Source organism: Lithobates pipiens, unplaced genomic scaffold (genome assembly GCF_037356315.1).
Source record: "Lithobates pipiens isolate NorthernLeopardFrog02 unplaced genomic scaffold, aLitPip1_a1.2 Scaffold_27, whole genome shotgun sequence".
NCBI classification, from domain to species: domain Eukaryota; kingdom Metazoa; phylum Chordata; class Amphibia; order Anura; family Ranidae; genus Lithobates; species Lithobates pipiens.
In genome coordinates, this window is record NW_027507788.1 from 231,606,533 (window position 1) to 231,621,049 (window position 14,517).

Genomic DNA, 14,517 nt, shown 5'->3' on the forward strand with positions numbered 1-14,517 from the left:
CACCTTTAGGATGAATTAGAGCGGAGACTGCGAGGTAGGCCTTCTCGTCCAACATCAGTGCCTGAACTCACAAAAGTGCTTCTGGAAGAATGGTCAAACATTCCCATAGACACCCTCCTAAATCTTGTGGACGGCCTTTCCAGAAGAGGTGAACCTGTTATAGCTGCAAAGGGCAAACTCAATATTGAACCCTCCAGACAAAGACTGGGCTGCCATTAGAAATGATGGGGCACTGGAAAGCTGACCTGACAGCCCCCACCTATCCACAGACAGCTTCTGTTCCACCACCTGCTGACCCAATGGGAAGTGCTGCCTGTACCCCCTATTGATGGTCCTGATAACTGGTGATCTGTAGTATTTACAGACTGGGCCAGAGGGTGGCCTAGAGTATGGGTAGAATGGAGGGTGACCTGTAACTATGTGGGGTATCAGCAGATACTGGGGGGTGACTTGTAGCAAAGACATTGTTAGTAGGTTAGGCTTTACCTCCTAGCGGGGCAGCTGTTTAGTGCTGATCCTCAGAGCTTCCAGTGGTGTGTTGGCCTTGGAGATGTTGATGGTGAGCGGTCTTCTCTGAGCCCCGGATTCTGCCTTGCAGGACACTCCTCTTCTCCATTACTCTGAGCTCTTCCCCCTTCACTGGCTGGACCCTTTTATTCCGTCCTTCCACCAACAACTATCTGTACCCGAAACAAGATGGAAGACAAAGAAAGAACACAAACGTCAGCCAATCACATCCACATTGTAAGTAATAGAACCACCTTACATCAGGTGCCGCCATAAGAGTGCCCCTTACATCAGGTGCCCCATAACAGTGCCCCTTACATCAGGTGCCGCCATAAGAGTGCCCCTTACATCAGGTGCCCCCATAAGAGTGCCCCTTACATCAGGTGCCCCCATAAGAGTGCCCCTTACATCAGGTGCCGCCATAACAGTGCCCCTTACATCAGGTGCCGCCATAACAGTGCCCCTTACATCAGGTGTCCCCATAACAATGCCCCTTACATCACGTGTCCCCATAACAGTGCCCCTTACATCAGGTGCCGCCATAACAGTGCCCCTTACATCAGGCAGGGGCGGACTGACAACTCATGGGGCCCCCGGGCAATAGAAGATCATGGGGCCCCCTTGGTCTCCACACTCAAGCCAAACCTGCACAGGGAGACACTGGAGAGAGAGAACATACACACAGGGGGACACACACGGGGGGGGGGGGGACACTGGAGGGAGAACACACACACACACGGGGGGGGGGACACTGGAGGGAGAACACACACACACGGGGGGGGGGGGGGACACTGGAGGGAGAACACACACACACGGGGGGGGGGACACTGGAGGGAGAACACACACACACACACGGGGGGGGGGACACTGGAGGGAGAACACACACACACGGGGGGGGGGACACTGGAGGGAGAACACACACACACGGGGGGGACACTGGAGGGAGAACACACACACACGGGGGGGGGACACTGGAGGGAGAACACACACACACACGGGGGGGGGGGGACACTGGAGGGAGAACACACACACACGGGGGGGGGGACACTGGAGGGAGAACACACACACACAGGGGGGACACTGGAGGGAGAACACACACACACAGGGGGGACACTGGAGGGAGAACGCGCGCACACACACAGGGGGGGGGACACTGGAGGGAGAGCACACACACACACACGGGGGGGGGGACACTGGAGGGAGAACACACACACACACAGGGGGGACACTGGAGGGAGAACGCGCGCACACACACAGGGGGGGGGGGACACTGGAGGGTGAACGCGCACACCCACGGGGGGGACACTGGAGGGAGAAAGCACACACACAGGGGGGGACACTGGAGGGAGAAAGCACACACACAGGGGGGGGACACTGGAGGGAGAACGCACACACACACACACACACACACACACACACACACACACACGGGGACACTGGAGGGAGAAGGCACACACACAGGGGGACACTGGAGGGAGAAGGCACACACACAGGGGGATACTGGAGGGAGAATGCGCACACAGGAGGACATGCACACAGGACACACACTTACACAGCACAGGACATGCACACAGGACACTTCCACAGCACACAGGGGGACACGCACACAGCACAGGAGGACACGCACACGGGAGGACATGCACACAGGACACATACTTACACAGCACAGGACATGCACACAGGACACTTACACAGCACACAGGGGGACATGCACACGGGAGGACATGCACACAGGACACACACTTACACAGCACAGGACATGCACACAGGACACTTACACAGCACACCGGGGGACATGCACACAGGGGGACATGCACACAGGAGGACATGCACACAGGGGGACATGCACACAGGACACACACTTACACAGCACAGGACATGCACACAGGACACTTACACAGCACACAGGGGGACATGCACACAGCACAGGACATGCACACAGGACACTTACACAGCACACAGGGGGACACGCACACAGCACCTGAGGACATGCACACGGGAGAACATGCACACAGGGGGACATACTTACACAGCACACAGAGGGACATGCACACAGGACATACACACAGCACACAGGGGGACATGCACACAGGACATACACACAGCACAGGAGGACACTGTGGGATGGAGGGACCCGGGGCCCATGCATCTGTCTGTACCCCCCCCCATCACGTGTGGCGGCCCCCTGGTGTCTCGGCTTCACTCACCGAGTCACTGGATGCTGAGCCTGAGACACTTCTAACAGCGCGCTTCTCCCCGCCGGCCCCTCCACTCTTTTCGTCGGTCCCAGGTCAGGTGATGTCACGATGCATACAGTACAAGCACCTGGCCTGGGATGGACGGGGGAAGGAGGGGCCGGCGGGGATCAGCACACAGTTAGCATCTACATCGCGGCATGTAATTCAGCCACTGCAAGTGGCCTCTCATATGGCCGAGTCCGGGCCCCTAACGTCCGCGGGCCCTCGGGCGGCGCCCGAGTGACCGACTGGTCAGTCCGCCCCTGACATCAGGTGTCCCCATAACTGTGAGATGTGATGGAGGACAGGCAGTGCTGGAATGTCAGGGATTTCCTGACCCTCGGGAGAGTTGGGATGACATCACCCGGGTGTAGACCCCTCCCCCACCTCTATATCCGAACACATCAAGGAATTCCTGTCAGTCAGATTCGCTCTCTTTGCTCGGCTCCGCCCCTTTCTCCCGGCATGCCTCGCGCTCCTCCTTCCCGCAGTTGCTATAGTGAAGTTTACAGCTCAGTGTGACGGACAGGCGGGCGGACCAATGAGCGGTGTGGTATGGGAGGGGCCGACCAATAAGGGCGGGCTGTAGGCGGGTCTCCTGCGGGTCAAACCCCCTGGCTATGGAACCGCCCCCTCAACATCGGACCCCACAATATATAAATACAAGACTGGTGACCCCACAATATATAAATACCGGACTGTTGACCCCACAATATATAAATACCGGACTGGTGACCCCACAATATATAAAAACCATACTGGTGACCCCACAATATACAAATACCATACTGGTGACCCCACAATATTTAAATACCGGACTGGAGACCCCACAATATCGGACTGGTGACCCCACAATGTATAAATATCGGACTGGTGACCCCACAATATATATAAATATCGGACTGGAGACCCCACAATATATAAATACAAGACTGGTGACCCCACAATATATAAATACCAGACTGGTGACCCCACAATATATAAATACCGTACTTGTGACCCCACAATATATAAATACTGGACTGGCGACCCCACAATATATAAATACAAGACTGGTGACCCCACAATATATAAATACCGGACTGGAGACCCCACAATATATAAATATTGGACTGGAGACCCCACAATATATAAATATTGGACTGGTGACCCCACAATATATAAATATTGGACTGGTGACCCCACAATATAAAAATACCGGACTGGAGACCCCACAATATATAAATATTGGACTGGTGACCCCACAATATATAAATACAAGACCGGTGACCCCATAATATATAAATATTGGACTGGTGACCCCACAATATACATAAATATCGGACTGGTGACCCCACAATATATATATACAAGACTGGTGACCCCACAATATATAAATACCAGACTGGTGACCCCACAATATATAAATATCGTACTGGTGACCCCACAATATATAAATACTGGACTGGCGACCCCACAATATATAAATACAAGACTGGTGACCCCACAATATATAAATACCGGACTGGAGACCCCACAATATATAAATATTGGACTGGAGACCCCACAATATATAAATATTGGACTGGTGACCCCACAATATATAAATATTGGACTGGTGACCCCACAATATATAAATACCGGACTGGAGACCCCACAATATATAAATATTGGACTGGTGACCCCACAATATATAAATACAAGACCGGTGACCCCATAATATATAAATATTGGACTGGTGACCCCACAATATACATAAATATCGGACTGGTGACCCCACAATATATAAATACAAGACTGGTGACCCCACAATATATAAATACAAGACTGGTGAACCCACAATATATAAATATCGGACTGGTGACCCCACAATATATAAATACCGGACTGGTGACCCCACAATATATAAATACCGGACTGGTGACCCAACAATATATAAATATCGGACTGGTGACCCCATAATATATAAATACCGGACTGGTGACCCCATAATATATAAATACCGGACTGGTGACCCCACATTATATAAATACCGGACTGGTGACCCCACAATATATAAATACCGGACTGGTGACCCCACATTATATAAATACCGGACTGGTGACCCCACAATATATAAATACCGGACTGGCGACCCCAGCAGTATAACAAGACTCGTGGCCACTCATTAAAATGAGAAGAAAAGAGGTTGAACCTTGCTCTATGTAGCGGGTTGTTTGCTGTAATGCCCGGTACACATGACCGGACTTTCCGGCAGAAAAGGTCGGACGGAATCTTTCCGTCGGATAATCGGAAGGTGTTTGGGCCTCATCTGAATCTTTTTCTTCTGAGGGATCTAGAAATAGAACATGCTGTAAATATTTCCGACGGAAGCGACTCGTATCGGGAATTCCGCCGGTCTGTGCGCCGCTCCGAAGCACCAGAACCGACGCTGTGAAGGAGACGGAAGCGATCGGCGCGGTAAGTCGAGCGTTCCCATTGGACAGCACATTCCTCACGCTGCTCATTCTCCCATCTTCAGATTCTTTTCTTCTTTCTTCATCATTTCTCCTCTTCTCAGGAATTATATTCTAGTTTTTAGAAGTCCGACCTCCAGAACAATCTTTACAATTATTCTTCATTCTCCTCTTTTATCATTTTTTATTTCATGAAGATTTATTTTCGGATTACGGAATTATTTTCTGGGGATCTCCATAGAATTTGATGTTACCACAATAACATTATCTTGTATTTCTTCTTCCCCTCGAGGAGGTAGGTGTCCCTCGTCAATATGACATTGTCTTTTAGAAATGTACCTACCTACTCACAAACAAACCTTTTAGCCCCCAGGGCACAAATCAATCCTGTGGAAAAGAAAATTGGGATCTTGAGGAGTCCATATAATAGGGAGCACAATATGGACCAGGAATGCCAGAGATCAGGACCAGCCGCAGATGACAGATCTGTCCCCAGGCTGTGGCACTACCATAGCCTGCGTCTTCTGAGCCCAGGTCATCACTTTCTTCTCTTCACTGCGGCCTTCCTTGGAGGCTGCGCTTCTGGTGGTGGACTTGGAAGAAGAAGAAGAAGGAGAAGGAGAAGGAGACGGAGGAGGAGGAGGAGGAGGAGGAGGAGGAGGAGGGGCTTGCCCATATATGTGGCTGTTCTCAATCAGCTGACCCCTCAACCCCTTCTGAAGGGCCTCATAAAAAATGTCCTCACGAGGAGGCGTTGGTCCTTCTGTAAGTCCAGCAACCTGGTGGCTAGATAGCAGCCATAGGCCTCTTCAGAGTTGAGGGGCTCCTCAGGAAATGGCTGGCATCCCTACTGAGGCCCAGTGCTGCGTCCTCCGTCACTGTCCTCATCCTGGGCCTTTTGGTGGTAAGGCAGAGGGGAGGCACCTGGGATTGGGCGAGGCTCCTACTGGGCCTAGCCACCTCCTGGCTGACGCTGGGCAGGGCCTCATCCTGGCTGCCACTTTCCAGACCCTCCTCCTGGCTGACGCTTTGGCACGGTCTCATCCTGGCCGACGCTTGGCACGGACTCCTCCTGGCTGACGCTTTGGCATGGCCTCCTTCTGGCTGATGCTTGGCACGGCCTCCTCCTGGCCGACGCTTGGCACGGCCTCCTCCTGGCCGACGCTTGGCACGGCCTCCTCCTGGCTGAGCTCATCCTGTGTATAAAATAGTTGTAGTTTTAGCTTCATCAATCGCACACAATTTTCAGCTCATGACTTGCAAATTGAATGTTAATAAATAGAACCGACCATCATTCTGCCCCCGGCATTTTTTCAAGCTGGTCACCAACTGCCGTCTAGTGATATGTATACATCATTTATGGTCTAAAATCATTGATTTGTAAACAATTATAACATCATTAATATTTTGTGTAAAAACAAATATACCCGGCTCCAGTTGGGCGCATCCACTTCTTCCAGGGGGGAGGCTCAGGTTGTCCCCGGGAAGCCTCTGCTCTGGATCGCAGGGATTTCGGGATCTACATTGTGTGCCGGAGCTCCGGATGGCAGGGATTTCGGGATCTACATTGTGTGCCGGAGCTCCGGATGGCAGGGATTTCGGGATCTACATTGTGTGCCGGAGCTCCGGATCGCAGGGATTTCGGGATCTACATTGTGTGCCGGAGCTCCGGATGGCAGGGATTTCGGGATCTACATTGTGTGCCAGAGCTCCGGATGGCAGGGATTTCGGGATCTACAGTCTGTGCCGGAGCTCCGGATCGCAGGGATTTCGGGATCTACATTGTGTGCCGGAGCTCCGGATCGCAGGGATTTCAGGATCTACAGTCTGTGCCGGAGCTCCGGATCGCAGGGATTTCGGCATCTACATTGTGTGTCGGAGCTCCGGATCGCAGGGATTTCGGGATCTACATTGTGTGCCGGAGCTCCGGGATTTCGGGATCTACATTGTGTGCCGGAGCTCCGGATGGGGGTGCAGGAGGGAAGTGTAGTGATGGGACCACCAGTGTAGGAAGGACATTCCACTTCTTCCAGGGGGGAGGCTCAGGTTGTCCCCGGGAAGCCTCTGCTGGGGATGGGGGAAGGGTCCAAAGAGATTCCCCGGCTCCAGTCTGGTGGTTCGGAAACCTCAGTTGGTTGAAGTAGCAGGGGACATCAACATTCTGTGCCGGAGCTCCGGATGGCAGGGATTTCGGGATCTACATTGTGTGCCGGAGCTCCGGATGGCAGGGATTTCGGGATCTACATTGTGTGCCGGAGCTCCGGATGGCAGGGATTTCAGGATCTACAGTCTGTGCTGGAGCTCCGGATCGCAGGGATTTCAGGATCTACATTGTGTGCCGGAGCTCCGGATCGCAGGGATTTCGGGATCTACATTGTGTGCCGGAGCTCCGGATCGCAGGGATTTCGGGATCTACATTGTGTGCCGGAGCTCCGGATGGCAGGGATTTCGGGATCTACATTGTGTGCCGGAGCTCCGGATGGCAGGGATTTCGGGATCTACAGTCTGTGCCGGAGCTCCGGATCGCAGGGATTTCGGGATCTACATTGTGTGCCGGAGCTCCGGATCGCAGGGATTTCAGGATCTACAGTCTGTGCCGGAGCTCCGGATCGCAGGGATTTCGGCATCTACATTGTGTGCCGGAGCTCCGGATCGCAGGGATTTCGGGATCTACATTGTGTGCCGGAGCTCCGGGATTTCGGGATCTACATTGTGTGCCGGAGCTCCGGATGGGGGTGCAGGAGGGAAGTGTAGTGATGGGACCACCAGTGTAGGAAGGACATTCCACTTCTTCCAGGGGGGAGGCTCAGGTTGTCCCCGGGAAGCCTCTGCTGGGGATGGGGGAAGGGTCCAAAGAGATTCCCCGGCTCCAGTCTGGTGGTTCGGAAACCTCAGTTGGTTGAAGTAGCAGGGGACATCAACATTCTGTGCCGGAGCTCCGGATCGCAGGGATTTCGGGATCTACATTGTGTTCCGGAGCTCCAGATGGCAGGGATTTCGGGATCTACATTGTGTGCCGGAGCTCCGGATGGCAGGGATTTCAGGATCTACAGTCTGTGCTGGAGCTCCGGATCGCAGGGATTTCAGGATCTACATTGTGTGCCGGAGCTCCGGATCGCAGGGATTTCAGGATCTACATTGTGTGCCGGAGCTCCGGATCGCAGGGATTTCGGGATCTACATTGTGTGCCGGAGCTCCGGATCGCAGGGATTTCAGGATCTACATTGTGTGCCGGAGCTCCGGATCGCAGGGATTTCGGGATCTACATTGTGTGCCGGAGCTCCGGATCACAGGGATTTCGAGATCTACATTGTGTGCCGGAGCTCCGGATCGCAGGGATTTCGGGATCTACATTGTGTGCCGGAGCTCCGGATCGCAGGGATTTCAGGATCTTCCTCAAGATCCCAAGTTTACTTTCCAAAAACGTCACGTCTGCTCCGGGGGGCCGAGTCACAGGTTCCGGACGTCTCCCCAGCGCTGCCTTCCTTCTTCATTGTAATGTAAACTGTGTTCGGCCTCCCAGATTCCTCTTCTACTTGTCACTAAAACGGGGCAGAGATTCCGGTTCCTTAAACCGATTCATTTTTTTTACACAAGACAAAAACACCAACATCAGTCCAGAGTCTGATAATCCCAACATCGGCCTCCAAGGTGAAGCGGTAAAGCCCACCGCGATGGGCCAAGTTCAAATCTTACCTTCGTTTAGGGACGCTCGCCGCTTCCATTCGCTTGACTCACAGATCGGACGTACGGGAGACGTGCGTTCGCTTTATATACACTGCGCATGTGTCAGACTCCGCCCCCGACGTTCTTTTTAAAAAAAACGACTCCCCGCCCCCTTCTCTCTCTTCGGGGCGCAGTGGGAGTATTAGGAGAAAAATGGGCGGAGACACATTGTGTAATCGGCGAGGAGGAAATCCCGGAGCCCCAAACATCTGGATCCAGGAGGAGACTGAAGGCCACCAACATGGCCTCTGTGGGAATGGTAGGGATGGTTGGGATTGGAAGGAGGGAGGAGTATGATGGGAGACGCAGTCCATACACCCACTCCGAATAGAAGGAAGGACGACATCACATGACAACTCTTGTCAGCACCCCGGGGGGCAGAAGTTTGGGGTACGCCTCCATTATGGAAGCGATGGTCCGACATCCAACTGAGGGGGCCGGATCATTATCACAACATCAAGAAGGAGCTGCACAATAGTCCTTGTCACGTCTTCCTATGATGATTATTAGCGTGCGTTCCGCTCCGTGTGCTTTTCTGTATGGAAATGGCTACATTCATGTTCCGGGGCGCAGTGATCGTTCGTAGGAAACATCGTTCGTTTGCCAAGAAATGCGATGTATTTAGCCAGTACCGGGTTATATCTACATGACGGTCATGATAATCTGTCCTATTAAAAGAAGTTTAGGACATTGTTGTCTGGAAGTCTCCGGAATGAATTGGAAACTTGATTGGGTGGAATGTGAGGAGAGGAGACCCGGCCGCTCTTTACACATCCGGACTCAGGGGCACTAGTGTGGGGTGGGACACCCACACAGGGGGGATACTTGGGGGGTCTCCATCTGTGAAACTTGGCCAAAAAAGGGAAGTACTGCAGGTGGGTTAGAAGGGAATTTCAATCCACTTGGATCTCTTGGCAGACAGACAATGGCAGACCTCTCCTAATCCACGCTTCATATTCCGCACTCCAATATCCGTGTGCTGAGTAGGGATGAGCTTCGTGTTCGAGTCGAACGTACGTTCGACTCGAACATTGGCTGTTCGGCCGTTCGGCGAATTCCGAACGTTTGGGCCGTTCGCGTCAAAATTCGAGTGACGCGCGCGCGGACCACAATGCACTGCGGTGGCGCAGTGCATTGCTGCCCCATGATTGGCCAAGCATGCACTGTGACCCCGCATGCTTGGCCAATCGCAGCGCCGGCAGCGAGGAGAGCCATGATTGGCCACAGGCATCCTGCCTGTGGCCAATCATAGCTCAGGCTGTGTAGTGCACGCCCCACACTATATAAGGCCGCCTTTGAGGCGGCCTCGTGTAGTGTGTTACTTAGCATCTGAAGCAGTGGGTGTTCTGTGTACCTTCAACACAGCACACACCAATCGTTTTTGGCTGATTTCCTATCTTGCTGCTGTGTAGTGGTTGTTGTCTGTGCCCTGACTGCAGTATACACCACTATATTCACCTCACCTATATAGCTAGTGATCTAGCTTTAACCACTTAACAACTGCCCATTGCCGATTAACGGCTTCAGGGCGGTTGTTTAACTCTGAGAGGCCGTTAATTAACGGCCTCCCAGAATTCTGCTCTCGCGTGCCCCGAGGTGCGCGCACTCGAGAGCATCCGTGACCGCCGGGTCCAAAGGACCCGGCGCATCACGGATCACGGTAAACGGCCACTCATAGCGGCCGTTTACCACGTGATTGCTCCGTCAAATGACGGAGTGATCACTTGGAAACAAACCGGCGTCATGTTATGACGCCGGTTCCTCCCTCCCCTCTCGGTACAGCGGAGGGGAAAGAGATCGGTGTCAGCAGCGATGTGGGCTGCATCTGCAGTGCCCACATCGCTGCTCACCGAATTTAACCCCTCAATTCCCTGCCAATACTCTGCAATACCAGTGCATACTCTGCAGTACCCTGCCATTACTCTGCAGTACCCCGCCATTACTCTGCAGTACCCCGCCATTACTCTGCAGTGCAGTACCCCGCCATTACTCTGCAGTACCCCGCCATTACTCTGCAGTACCCCCCATTACTCTGCAGTGCAGTACCCCCATTACTCTGCAGTGCAGTACCCCCATTACTCTGCAGTACCCTGCCATTACTCTGCAGTGCAGTACCCCCCATTACTCTGCAGTGCAGTACCCCGCCATTACTCTGCAGTACCCTGCCATTACTCTGCAGTGCAGTACCCCACCATTACTCTGAAGTACCCTGCCATTACTCTGCAGTGCAGTACCCTGCCATTACTCTGCAGTACCCCCCGTTACTCTGCAGTAACCCCCATTACTCTGCAGTAACCCCCATTACTCTGCAGTACCCCCAATACTCTGTAGTACCCCCCAATACTCTGTAGTACCCCCCAATACTCTGCAGTACCCTGCTATTACTCTGTAGTACCCCGCCAATACCCCACCAATACTCTGTAATACCCTGCCATAAATTGCCATACCCAGCCATACTCAGAGATACCCAGCCATACTCGGTGATACCCTGAAATACCCAGCCATAGACGCCCCCCACCCCTCACCGCCCTCCGGTGCTTCTACCAACTCGCCAGTACGATCAAAGCCAGAATCTTTTTTTTATTTTTTATTTCAGGCTTCCCAGCCTAGAGGTGAGATGTGGGGTCATATTGACCCCCAGATTTCACTGTAAAGAGGACCTGTCACCCCATATTCCTATTACAAGGGATGTTTACATTTCTTGTAATAGGAATAAAAGTGATCAAAAATATATTTTTGGGGAAAAAAATGTCAAACTAAAATAAATAAAGTAAAATGAACAATAAAAAAATAAAATAAAAATTAAAGCGCCCATGTCCCCATGTGCTCGCATGTGCCACACATGTGAGGTATCGCCGAGAATGTTAGAGCGAGAGCAATAATTCTAGTCCTAGACCTCCTCTGCAACTCAAAACATGTAACCAGTAAAAAAAAAATTTAAAGCGTCGCCTATGGGGATTTTTTAAGTAGCGACATTTGGCGCCATTCCACGGGCATGTGCAATTTTGAAGAGTGACATGTTTGATATCTATTTACTCAGCATAACTTCATCTTTCACTTTATGCAAACATTGGGCTAACTTTACTGTTTTTTTTGTTTGTTTTTTAAGCACAAAACTGTTTTTTCCCCCCAAAAAACGCGTTTGAAAAATTGCTGTGCAAATACCGTGTGAGATAAAAATTTGCAACGACCACCATTGTATTCTCCAGGGTCTTTGCTAAAAAAAAATATATATATATAATGTTTTGGGGTTCTCTGTAATTTTCTAGCAAATAAATGATGATTTTTACATGTAGGAGAGAAATGTCAGAATTATCCTGGGTGCTCCAGAACGCCTGATGGCGCTCCCTGCATGTTGGGCCTCTGTATGTGGCCACGCTGTGTAAAAGTCTCACACATGTGGTATTGCCGTACTCGGGAGTAATAGCAGAATGTGTTTTAGGGTGTAATTTGTGGTATGCATATGCTGTGTGTGTGAAATAACCTGATAATATGACAATTTTGTGAAAAAAAAAAAAAAAAGGAAATAGGCCGTCAGTACTTCAGGTGTGATCAATTTTCAGATATTGGCACCATAGCTTGTGGACTCTATAACTTTCACAAAGACCAAATAATATCCACCAATTTTTACTTATTTTTACCAAAGATATGTAGTAGTATGAATTTTGGCCAAAATTTATGAAGAAAAAATGACTAATCTGCTAAATTTTATAACAGAAACGAAGAAAAATTCATTTTTTCGCAGAATTTTCGGTCTTTTTTTCTTTTATAGCACAAAAATAAAAAACCCAGCAGTGATTAAATACCACCAAAAGAAAGCTCTATTTGTTTGAAAAAAAAGGACAAACATTTCCTATAGGTCCAGTGTTGCATGACTGAGTAATTGTCATTCAAAATGTGAGAGCACCGAAAGCTGAAAATTGGTCTGGTTATTAAGGGTGTTTAAGTGCCCCGTGGTCAAGTGGTTAATAATAGAGCTTGCAGTCAGTAGTGTTAGGAGATAGTGCGTGCTGTCTGCGTGCTCTGTACCCAGTACATACCGCTATAATATAGGGCAGGCCCCTACTTTCAAACATCCAACTTACAAACATCTCCTACTTGCAAACGGAAGGAGACAGCAGCAAGTGAGATGAAAAAAGATGGACGACAAAACAAATTATACAGGGGTGATAACCCTTCCCTATGTTTTCCAAAAAGCTTAAAGATAGTTTTTTTGACTGGAGCTACACTTTAGAAATGTACCGGTTGAAAATGACAAACAGATTCAACTTAACACAACAAACCTACACAGTCCCTGTCTTGTTTGCACCGCCTGTATACTGCTGTTCTGAGTATATAGGGCCTGGGGGCCACACGCATTTCCTTTTTTTAATATGGGTACGGGGTTCCCCTTAATATGCGTACAAGACCCAAATAGGCTGGTAATGGGCAGGGAGGGCTACCCATGCCATTTTTCTCAATGATTTTCAACCATATTGCAGGAACCAGATATAACATTAAAACCGCAAGCAGTTTTAAATGGTGTTATTTCCGTTTAATGTCATTTTGTGCAGGGACTGTTCTAAACACGGGAAACACGTGGCACTTCACAGGCATACTACAGACACCCCCCAGGCACCATATTTAAAGGAATATTTCACTTTTTTTTTTTTACTTTAATCGTCATTAAAATCACTGCACCCGCCAAAACGGCCATTTTTAAAACTTTTTTTTGCAGTGACCCATGTCCCCTGAGGCAGGAGCCGGGTCCCCAAACCCTTTTTAGGACACTATCTTGCATATTAGCCGTTAAATTAGCACTTTCCAATTCGAACGTTCGAGTCCCATCGACTTCAATGGGGTTCTAACGTTCGTACTGAACGCGGGGGTCGTTCGCAAGTTCTGGTGCGAACCGGGGGGTGTTCGGCTCATCCCTAGTGCTGAGTCCACCTTTTATATCATTCTCATAGCGGAGAAAAGACTCGGATCCCAGGGACCCCCCGACCTCACCAGAATGAATGGGAAGTAAGCCCCACCCCCACCCCACCCGCGAGGATGTGGAGGAAGGAGAGGGGGGAGGAAGTGGGTGGGATGGGCACCCCACCAGGTGAGTGTCTGGCACCCCAGCTTCAGGTAATCTATGTGTGCCGCTTATTTCTAAATACATCTTTTTTCATCAATTTTAGGTGATGTTGTGGTTGTGGAAGGTGAAGGGGCGGAACCTTTCCCTAGGGCCAGCGCCCAAACCCTCGTTACCAAATCATGGCGTGGAACGGCGAGATCGACGCAATCGCCTGGACACAGTGACGTAGTGTGGATTGTCAGCACCCGGGGCAAGACAAGTCATTTGCGCCCCCTAACCTGTAGACTTTTACCCCCCCCCCCCCGAGTCCCATCAAATACAATAGTACTTAGCTACCTGATTCCTATACCGTCCACTATACTATACTGTCCACTACACTATACCGTCCACTACACTATACCGTCCACTATACTATACCGTCCACTACACTATACCGTCCACTACACTATACCGTCCACTACACTATACCGTCCACTATACTATACCGTCCACTACACTATACCGTCCACTACACTATACCGTCCAATACACTATACCGTCCACTACACTA

At 50.7% G+C, this 14,517-nt stretch overlaps 1 long non-coding RNA gene across 2 annotated transcripts in view; it reads right to left on the minus strand.

Annotated features, from left to right (window-relative positions):
• LOC143934632 (uncharacterized) overlaps positions 1-14,517 on the minus strand; it is a 55,989-nt gene that overhangs the window by 37,346 nt on the left and 4,126 nt on the right. For both annotated transcript variants that reach the window (XR_013263317.1, XR_013263316.1), the window contains exon 2: positions 487-680. This is a non-coding gene — a long non-coding RNA (uncharacterized LOC143934632). The remainder of the gene's footprint in view (positions 1-486; positions 681-14,517) is intronic.